Source organism: Lactuca serriola, chromosome 5, assembly GCF_051521515.1.
Source record: "Lactuca serriola cultivar US96UC23 chromosome 5, Lser_US96UC23_V15, whole genome shotgun sequence".
Classification (NCBI taxonomy): domain Eukaryota; kingdom Viridiplantae; phylum Streptophyta; class Magnoliopsida; order Asterales; family Asteraceae; genus Lactuca; species Lactuca serriola.
The window spans coordinates 129,650,411-129,660,390 of NC_136412.1; the positions used below are offsets into that span (position 1 = coordinate 129,650,411).

Consider the following 9,980-nt stretch of genomic DNA (forward strand, 5'->3'; position numbering starts at 1 on the left):
CTCTTATCCAATAGGGATTTCATTGAAACCCTAATCCCAAAAGGGTTTTGGAACATGTGACAACAATCAATTTTGGTCAAACGAAGTCAACATTAGTCAACCAAGTCAACTCAACTCGTATTAGGATTTTAGGAGAAATGGTGTATTTCCTAATTTTTATTATGTACTATAGACAAATTATAATACAAAGTACCTCTTTAGTTGCCAATTGTCGAATATAAACCCTAATTAAGGCTAGTAATGTAACAACTCGATAATTCAATTATATATTATTTGGGTATAAATAATATTCATAAAAAAATGTAGTAGAGCTCATAAACCTTACACTACATGACAAATTCATAACAAAGGTTACATATACAAATTTTTGGTGAATTCGTCACCAAATGCGACATATTTTATACACGACTTAAACACCCAATGTTATAGGAAAGAATTTAGGAATCAACCTAACTTTGTGTAATGTATTGTTATTTTTTATGATAATAATTTTTATAATATATGGAATTTTTATAATTCAAATTAAATATTTATACATCATTTACAACATATTTCTTTATGAAAATACCACTCTTTTTATAGATTTTTATAAAAGAAAAGAGAGTTGACTTAGGATTTATAAAACTTCATAAGAGACAAAAATTGTCTTTTCTTTTCTCCAGAAATTTTATCATCCAACATACAACCATGCACTCACACCCACCCCATCCCACCCCCGCTACCACCCTCCCTCCCCCTCCCCCTCCCCCTTTAAGTTGCGGCTGAGTCCCCCACCCCCTATCTTCATCTCTCCTTAAAAGTACACTTCATATCTATTAAGGATAATTCTCCACATGATTGGTTCTTCATCTTTTGGTAAGCTTTTCTTCACTAATCTAGTGATATCACACACAAATATACTAGTTTTGCTATAATTACACACATTAATATATGTTGATATCCATTGGGTAATCCCATCTTCAAGGGTTCTTCAAGCATCTTTAAGTGTTGTAAGCTTGAAAACCATCCTTTTCATATCTTTATCCACCAAGAAACACACTCAAGGTGATTTCATACCCATAATTTTCATTTTTATCCAAGTTTTAGGGGGGGGGGGGGTGGTACAAGTAAACTTGTGTAATAACACTAGTTGTTATGCATGCTTAGTCTTCAAGTTATGTAAAACTATTATTTATATGAATTAATGTTATTGCCTAGTATTATGAACATTTATGTGTGGTATGTTGTTTAAAATGCAAATCTATGAATAATGAGTATAAACATGCTATATGTTCATGAGAAAAAGTCACAAAAATAAAACCATAAAAACTATGGTTTTTATGAACATAATATGACTTTTCTAGCAAACTTGTTTTAACCATGTTATTACATTATTTTTGTGGGACACAAATAAAAATATGTTATTTTCAAACATGTGTTATGAAACTAGTTAAAAATACCAAGGATTTGGTTTTACAAAAAGAAAACCTTGAAATCCCACCATTTTCATGTAAAAGAAGGGTTTTTCTAGGAAATATGGTCATGACTATGTTATGATACCATTTTTGTGAGATTTGACCTAAAATATGTTATTTTAAACATATCAGGTTAGTTTGACTTGATATCCACAAAAAGGTAAAAATGAAATTTATCGGGTTTATAACTCAATTTTTTACCGTTTGGTGACGTAAAAATGGCCAAAACTAGCAAATTGGCTTCACCATACTAAATGTTAATATACTTGTGATAGATGTAAAATATATGTTATTTAGGGACATCTAAACATGTTAAACTATATATATATATATATATATATATATATATATATATATATATATATATATATATATATATATATATGTGAGCACATATGGGCACAACAAAATATTTTATAATAAACTATAATAGGTATAGTTTATGGGTCATTGACACTATTTTACCGTTTTGATACATTGCGAATAATTATATAAAAGTATAATTATTTTTAAACTATGTAAATACTACGAAAATGTGATATTTACACTTACAAGGGTTTTCATTACACTATACGTTAACTTGTTGAAACAATTATGCAAGACACAGTCTTCACCGTACCTACTAGAGTACACACCAAAGTCCTAAATTATAACTAGAATCTCGGTAAGAGAGTGTGACACTTGTGTATAGATCTACACGGGACTGAAAACCCTGCACCTAAGCTGCTAGCCACAACTAGACCAACAGGTCTAGGGTAACAAATGTCTAACATTCTGACGCCTGGAGAAAGTCGTAGCAGGCCAAGTTTGGTTTTAGCATGGTTGTAATAACTCACATGGGGAATCAACAATGCATTTTTTACGGGGTAACATGCGTTCAAATGGTTTTATATAAGAATAAAACTACATAATACTATTTTAAGTGTATAAATACTTATAAATTTTTGGTCTTAGGGTTTTAAGACTGCAACTCATATTTACGAAAATATTGGATTTTCTAGGAACGTACACTATTAGTTTTACAAGGAAAAAGTTACAGATTTTCCACATGCAAAACTCTTATGAACTCACCAACTGAATTCTTGACATTTTTCAAAACTACTTGTATTCTTAGTAAATCGGTAGGTAACCACAAGGTTTTTAAGGATGGGACATTACCATGTCATATTATTCATATTTGTCATCATAATGTAATTGTTTTGAAACATAAAATACATGGTAACAATTTAACCCTTTTGTAACATCCCAAAATATCAAGAGTAGAGTTGAAGGGCTAAAAGAGTAAATTTGGGAAAGAGTGACTCGGCGAGTCCATGAGTGGACTCGGCGAGTAGAGTCGCGGCTTGGTCGCGTGTTAAGTGGCCGACTCGGCGAGTCAGTAAGATGGACTCAACGAGTAGGCGCTGAGAGGAGAAAACCCTAATTCTCGGGGTTGAGCCCTATATAAAGAACAAAACATCCATTTCCTCAGCCTCCTTACTCATCCTCAAGTCCAGAAACCCTAACCTTCGTGTGTGAGTGGATCAAGTGCATTTAGAAGCTTGGAGAAGCAATTGTTGAGGAAATCTTGAAGGGTAAGAGGCTTGGAGCAAGGGGCTTTGCTTGGATTCGAGTTTCATTGCAGTTGGGGCATTCTTTTGCGGTAATATCTCGTTTTTGAGCTGGTATTTCTTTGATGCATCATTTTGGGGTTTGTGGGGAGCTTATCTTGGGATGTTTTGGGGTTTGGAGGTTAGATCTGAGGTTGCTACCTCAGATCTGGAAGGGAGAAGGTCTAGAGTGCATGAAAGTCCCTGTTTGTGAGTGGTTGATGGAGCTATCTTGTCCCAAACCCAAACCCTAGAGTGAAAACGCATAGATCTCTTTGGATTCATGTAAAGTTTGCCACTTTATTTGATGGATGGGTTGTAGGAGGCTAGATCTATGTTTTGGATCAATAGCATGGCCTAGAGTGCTTCTGAATGGATTCAGACCGGTGGTACTCGGCGAGTCACATGGGTGGACTCGACGAGTTGCTTGAAGATGAGCTGGGACTCGACGAGTTGGAAGAACAACTCAGCGAGTTGGATGAAGATGGCTTGGAACTCGGCGAGTTGTATGAACAACTCGGCGAGTAGGTTGAAGATAGCCTTAGACTCGACGAGTCTGTTCTTGGACTCGGCGAGTCTTGTCGAAGAGTCCCAATATTTTCTGGTTGAGTCGAGAATCGGCGAGTCAAGGGATGACTCGGTGAGTTGTGTGCGAGTAGACTCAGAGTTGTGGGACTCGACGAGTCTCGGGGTGACTCGGCGAGTTGAGTCGCAGATTGGGGAAGTTCTGAGCATGGGGACTCGACGAGTCGATGGGTTGACTCGGCGGGCATGGTCAACCAGGAGGGTTGACTTTGACTAAGTACTTTGACTTTGACCAAGAGTTGACCGTTGACTTTTAGGGTTTGGTCAGCGATGTGGCCCTTGGGCCAAGAGAGGGGTAAAATAGTCTTTTACCCTTAAGAGGGTGCCATGAGAGGGTTGATTCTAGTCTCGAGAGTTATATTCATGAGAGTATTTGCCTTATGTGTTAGGTAGTGGCGAGTTCGAGATTCAAGTATGGGGATATCTGCTTTCTGCTTGTCAGGTGAGTCTTCTCACTATACTTTACCTTGAGTAGGTAACCAGAGTTATGTGACAGAGTATTTGTATGCTATGTATGTTATGTGTTGTACTGCATTATTTCTATGTGATTTATGATGTGCATGTTTACAGAGTTGGAACCGGAGGGTTCCCAGAGTTAAAACCGGAAGGTTCACAGAGTTAGAACCAGAGGGTTCACAGAGCAGGGTCAACGGACCCACAGAGTTATAGCCTCGAGTAGCTAATATGTGTTATGTGTGGTATTTTGGGGAACTCACTAAGCTTCGTGCTTACAGTGTTTTGTGTTATGTATGTGTTTTAGGTTTCTTTCAGGATCACGGGACGGCACCGGCTTGATTGTACACACCAGAGAAAGAGTCATGTTTTGAGGATCCTGGTTTACTATGCAAGTAAAAATGGAGTTATGTTTTGTAATTCGATTATGAATGAGATTTTCAACAAGTGTTTCTAGAATTAAATGATTATTTTTAAATGAAAAATTGTGTTGAAATTTTCGGTGTTACACCTTTCAATTATAATTATGATGGTTGTGTTTGCTTTGATTCACTATTATACATTATGTTGTGATACTATTCATGAAAGTCACCCCCCCAGATGTTTCCACCATCCTGGTTTCAGGGCGTGACAGAACATTTCTAGTTAACCAACTATTGATTAATGAATATTCAACCCTTTAATTAATTACACTGTTTAATTCATTCCAAGAATATTTTCTAATTAGCTTATGGTTATTAATTGGTAATCTCTTTATTTTTTTCGCATGTGTACGCATTGTATCTATTTTAGTAATATATAAGTGAGTTTTTGTTACTAAAAATAATGTATTTAAAGTGATTCGTGACACAAATATGAAGAGTTGAAAAAAAAATAAGTTTTGGTACATCAATGATTATTGTAATACAAAATTTTGTTGGGATAATAGTGTTTCTCCATATCAAATGTACGTTAATTTCTATCTATTGTTTTTGTATGATTTATAAGTATTTAATAAGTTCTTTTTGATATAAAGTTTATAGTAGATATTATAGTGTTTTTATGTTATTTGAAATTATAATATTTTTCATGCTATATATTATTATTATTTATATATAGAAAGCATCATATGTCTGATATAAATTTACCTAACTTAAAACGGTGTATAAAATAACCAAAAGTTCTAGTATTTATTTTTTTTTTCATATAATTTGCTATTCCTTATAAAAAGAAGACAAACTGCAAATTTAGTCTTTGTGGTTTGCAAAAAAACTTTGGATAGGGTCCAAAAAGTTTTCGACTTGCATTGAAGGTCCAAAATCAAGGTTTTTCTGTGTTTTTAGTCCAGAAAAACTTGAAATGACGGTTATACCCTTTTACTTTCTTTATTATTATTATTATTTTTCATTTTTTAAATACTATTTTAATTTAAAAAAAGAAAAGAAAATAACTCTCTCTCTCTCTCTCTCTTGCACACACACACACACAAACACAAACCCAATTAAACAATAACCAATATTACCCTTCTTTCATAAAGAATCTGATGATCGAAAGCACACAAAAAAGAAATTCATGATTTCTACATCCAGTTCAAATAAGAAATCCTCGAGTGCTCAATCGAACTATCCTCATTTTCCAAGTATCGATTTTTGTGTTGATTGAAAGACGAGGAAGGGGCGTTTAGGTTTAAAGTTGCTAAGAAAATTTCAACCAAAGATCGGTATACAAAGGTTGATGAGCATGGCAGGATTCGATGTCATATCAGTGACACCGGAGAAGAAGGATCATCGAAGACGGTGCTGCAAAACCTAGCAACATCCAACGAAGAAAGAGAGACCACCGAAAATCGAGCCACAGGGATGGTGGCTACCACCACCGGCCACCACTAATCAAAAATCACCACCACCAAGACATTAGCAGTGGGTGGTAATGACAGAAATTCTGATTTTATACTACTTCGATTTTTATGATGCTTCGCTCCTGATTTGCTTTGATAATGCTTTGAACGAGATTGGATTCTATATGCTTTAATCTTGTTCCATCCATGTATACGTATCCTTGTCTCGTGACCCCCTAAAAAAGATGAACAATTTCTAGAACCATATTCAAATTATGGAATTATGGATCTAGAGGGGACGATAAAGTTCATCAGACTCACGACCATCATCCTCTAAAACTGATTGTCCCATAGCACCTTTCACCCACGATCCCCTTACCCTCCTACATATCCCTTCTCGAACAGAAACCGTTCACCAACACTCATTGATACTTGTCACCTGGATTGGGATTGAGAAGGAGATGTAGGTGCAGATCAACAGTTGAAAAACAAAGAAGAAAATGAAGGTTCTGACTTTGAACTCATTTTACCCAATTTGTTTAATGTATTTCCTATGGTGATTCGATTTGGTTAATATATTTCCAATTTGTGGCTAGATTTTGTTTGATTTTCAGACCCACACACTAAGTATTTAAGGAGAATTTGGAGTTAACCTTTTGGCTGGGAGGTGGAAGGAGAAACACACACACACACACAGCGAGAGAGTTATTTATTTTCTTTTTTAAATTAAAATAGTATTTAAAAAATGAAAAAAATAATAAAAAAGAAAGTGAAAGGGTATAACCGTCATTTCATGTTTTTTTGGACTAAAAATATAGAAAAACCTTGATTTTGGACCTTCCATGCAAGTCGAAAACTTTTTGGACCCTATCCAAAGTTTTTTGCAGACCAAAAGGACTAAATTTGTAGTTTTGTCTAAAAGGAAATTAATGTATGTTTGATATACAATGTATACAACTTAGAACGACATATAAAATAATCAATTAATAGTAGACATAACAAATTATTTTAAACTATGACAATTAATAAATATAATTGGTTAAATATATGTTTGTTTTACTAGGAACATCAATATATGTCTGTTTAGCTATGAACGTCGGATTTCCATGTATAAATACTAAATTACAATTTATTATTCTATATATATAGATATTCACACACACAGATGCATTATTTTATTATATGGATAGTAGAATAGACGACTTTCCATCAACATTCTTATTCTTCCTTTCTTAATATTTTTAGGATGACATGGCTGGTGTTTGGGTGTTCAAAAATGGTGTGGTTAGATTAGTGGAGAACCTCTTTGGTAAGTATTTTCCCATGATGATTTCATTAAACAATAGATGTATAAATAAAAGATATAATAGGCTTATGTACTAAACAATACAGACTAATAAATGGCCTATTATACATATACGAGATTGATACACAATGTACACTAATACATTCCCCCCCCCCCCTGACCGCCGCCACCGCAGTTCGAGCGGTAGGAAGACTCTGAATGCTAAAACTGTTTCTAAATTCCGTGAAGAGAGACGTTGGGAGGCCTTTTGTAAATATATCTGCATATTGGAGCGATTAAGGGACGTGAAGGACCCGAACATGACCGGTAGCGAATTTATCTCGAATAAAATAGATGTCAATTTCATTGTGCTTTGTCCATTGGTGTTGAAATGGATTTTTGGAGAGATGACCAACAGTGACATTGTCGTAATACATAATAGTAGCTTTGGGAATATGGGTATGTAATTTGCGTAGGACATTGTGCAGCCAACATGTTTCTATAACCGCATTGGCAACTCCGCAGTATTCAACTATGATACTAGATCATGAGACTGTTGGTTGCCGTTTAGATGACCAATATACTAAGTTATCTCCAAGAAAGACTCAATAACCACTACTAGACCGTCTAGTAGAGGGACATCCTCCCCAATCTGCATCTGAATAGGCAATAAGACTAGTGGATGACGAATGGTGAAGCTAGAGACCAAGATCCAAAGTACCAAGAATGTAGTGCAAGATACATTTTAAAGCCTGAAAATGAGTTTCATGCGGGTTGTGCATATAGATATAGATCTGTTGAATAGCAAAAGAAATATCTAGTCTGGTGAATGTTAAGTATTGAAGGCCTCAAGCAAGGCTGCGAGAAAGGGTTGGGTCGGCAATGGGTGGACCAGAGTTGTCGAGTTTGGCTTGTGTGTGAGCTAGTGTCCGACATGGATTACAATTCAACATGTTTTCTCGGTCAAGAACCTCCAACGCATATTTTCTTTAGGATAGAAATAAGACATCTTGTTTGGAAGTTTCCAAGATACCCAAGAAATAGGATAAGGTACCAAGAACCATCATAGAAAACTCTACAGCCAAGAGTTTGATGATCTGCTGAAGGAGAGATGTGGTTGATGCTGTAAGGTTGATATAATCAACATATAGCAGCAGGTATGCAGTGGCATTACCGGATCTATATATAACTAGAGAAGAATCGGATTTGCTATGTGAAAAACCTTGTTTGAGGATAAAGGAAGCAAACCGATTAAAGCATGCCCTATGTATTTGTTTTAGGCCGTATTAAGAGTTATTGAGATCGCAAACATGATCTGGGAACTATGTGTTGTGGAAGCCCGAAGTTTGGTGCATGTAAACAATTTCATTAAGGTTTCCGTGTAAGAAAGCGTTTTTAACATCAAGTTGATGCACCGGCTATTTACAAGACATGGCAAGACTGAGAATTGTATGAATGGTAGCCAGTTTGACAACCAGACTAAATGTCTCATCACAATCAAATCCCGGTCTTTGTCTATTTCCATTTGCCACAAGGCGAGCTTTGTATCGTTCCAAAGTGCCATCTGTATTATATTTCTTTTTAAACAACCACATAGACCGGACAATATTAATGTGCCTTGGTCTAGGTACAAGAGCCCATGTCCCATTAGAAATAAGAGCATTAAATTCAGTGTTCATAGCACGGTTCCATTCTGGGTCTTTGAGGGAGGATAAGTGAGATTTGGGTAATGGGGACTCGGTTGTAGTGTGTAGGTTAAGTTTGGATATGGGTTTAAATATGCCATGATTAGATCGGGTGGCCATATAATGGGTAGGGAAGGGTATATTAGGAGGATGGATTGGTAATTGAGGCGGAGAGGGGCTGAAATAGGACGATGAGGATGACGAGGGACTGTTGGGAGAGTTATCGTTGGAGAGGGAGCTATTTTGAGGTGTTGAAAAAGGTGAAGAGCTAGTTGGGGAAGATGGGATGGTAGAGGGTTGTTTAAGGAAGTGTCGAGTGGCGGATGGTGGTTGTTTTGATGAAGATCAAGAAGATTATGTATTTGTGATGGATGTGGTGGGTGAGATGGTGTATCCAAGGATGGGGGAGTAAGGGCAGAAGTGGGGTGTTGTATTGGGAGGTCCTCAAGGAAGGCATATGAAGTTCTGATACCATGTTTGGTAAGTATTTTCCCATAATGATTTCATTAAACAATAGATTTATAAATACAAAATACAATGTGCTTAGATACTAAACAATACAGACTAATAAATAGGATATTATACATATACACAATTGATACACAATGTACACTAATAGAACCATGGTGCTGCTTCTTTACAAGGTGCATCTCCTAGGAAGTTATTGGTGCATCTGCCTACCAATTAAGTTGTTACTTCATATGAGGTTATTGAACGAATTCTCACCTCTATCGGGTGAGAAAGGTACTATGATGATCTAGGCTTTCTTTAGTCTCATAAAAGATCCACCGTTCACCTCATATCTCTCCCTAAAGACTTCAAGAACCTCAAGTCAATGCACATGTATGATATTGTAGTAAAGAATCACAATGTGTTTGAAGTACGAAACTCATAGTTATCTATTTTATCATGATCATCCAGCCATGGGCAGTTTCATTCTTACGTATTTTGTTTTAATATGTGTCTTTGTTTGTTACTATACTTTGTTGAAATTGTACTATTCGTGTGCCACGTTTTAGTCATAAAGTTGGAATGTGTATTCTAGGTTTAAGAATTATTGTTTGCTTAAGGGTTTCTATGGTTTTTGAGAATGTGTAAAATTAAGTTATTGGG

At 35.8% G+C, this 9,980-nt stretch overlaps 1 pseudogene; it reads left to right on the forward strand.

Moving 5' to 3' along the window:
- The first annotated feature begins 7,148 nt into the window (after positions 1-7,148).
- On the forward strand, positions 7,149-9,762 carry LOC145051227 (flowering-promoting factor 1-like protein 3; annotated as a pseudogene).
- The last annotated feature ends 218 nt before the right edge of the window (positions 9,763-9,980 follow it).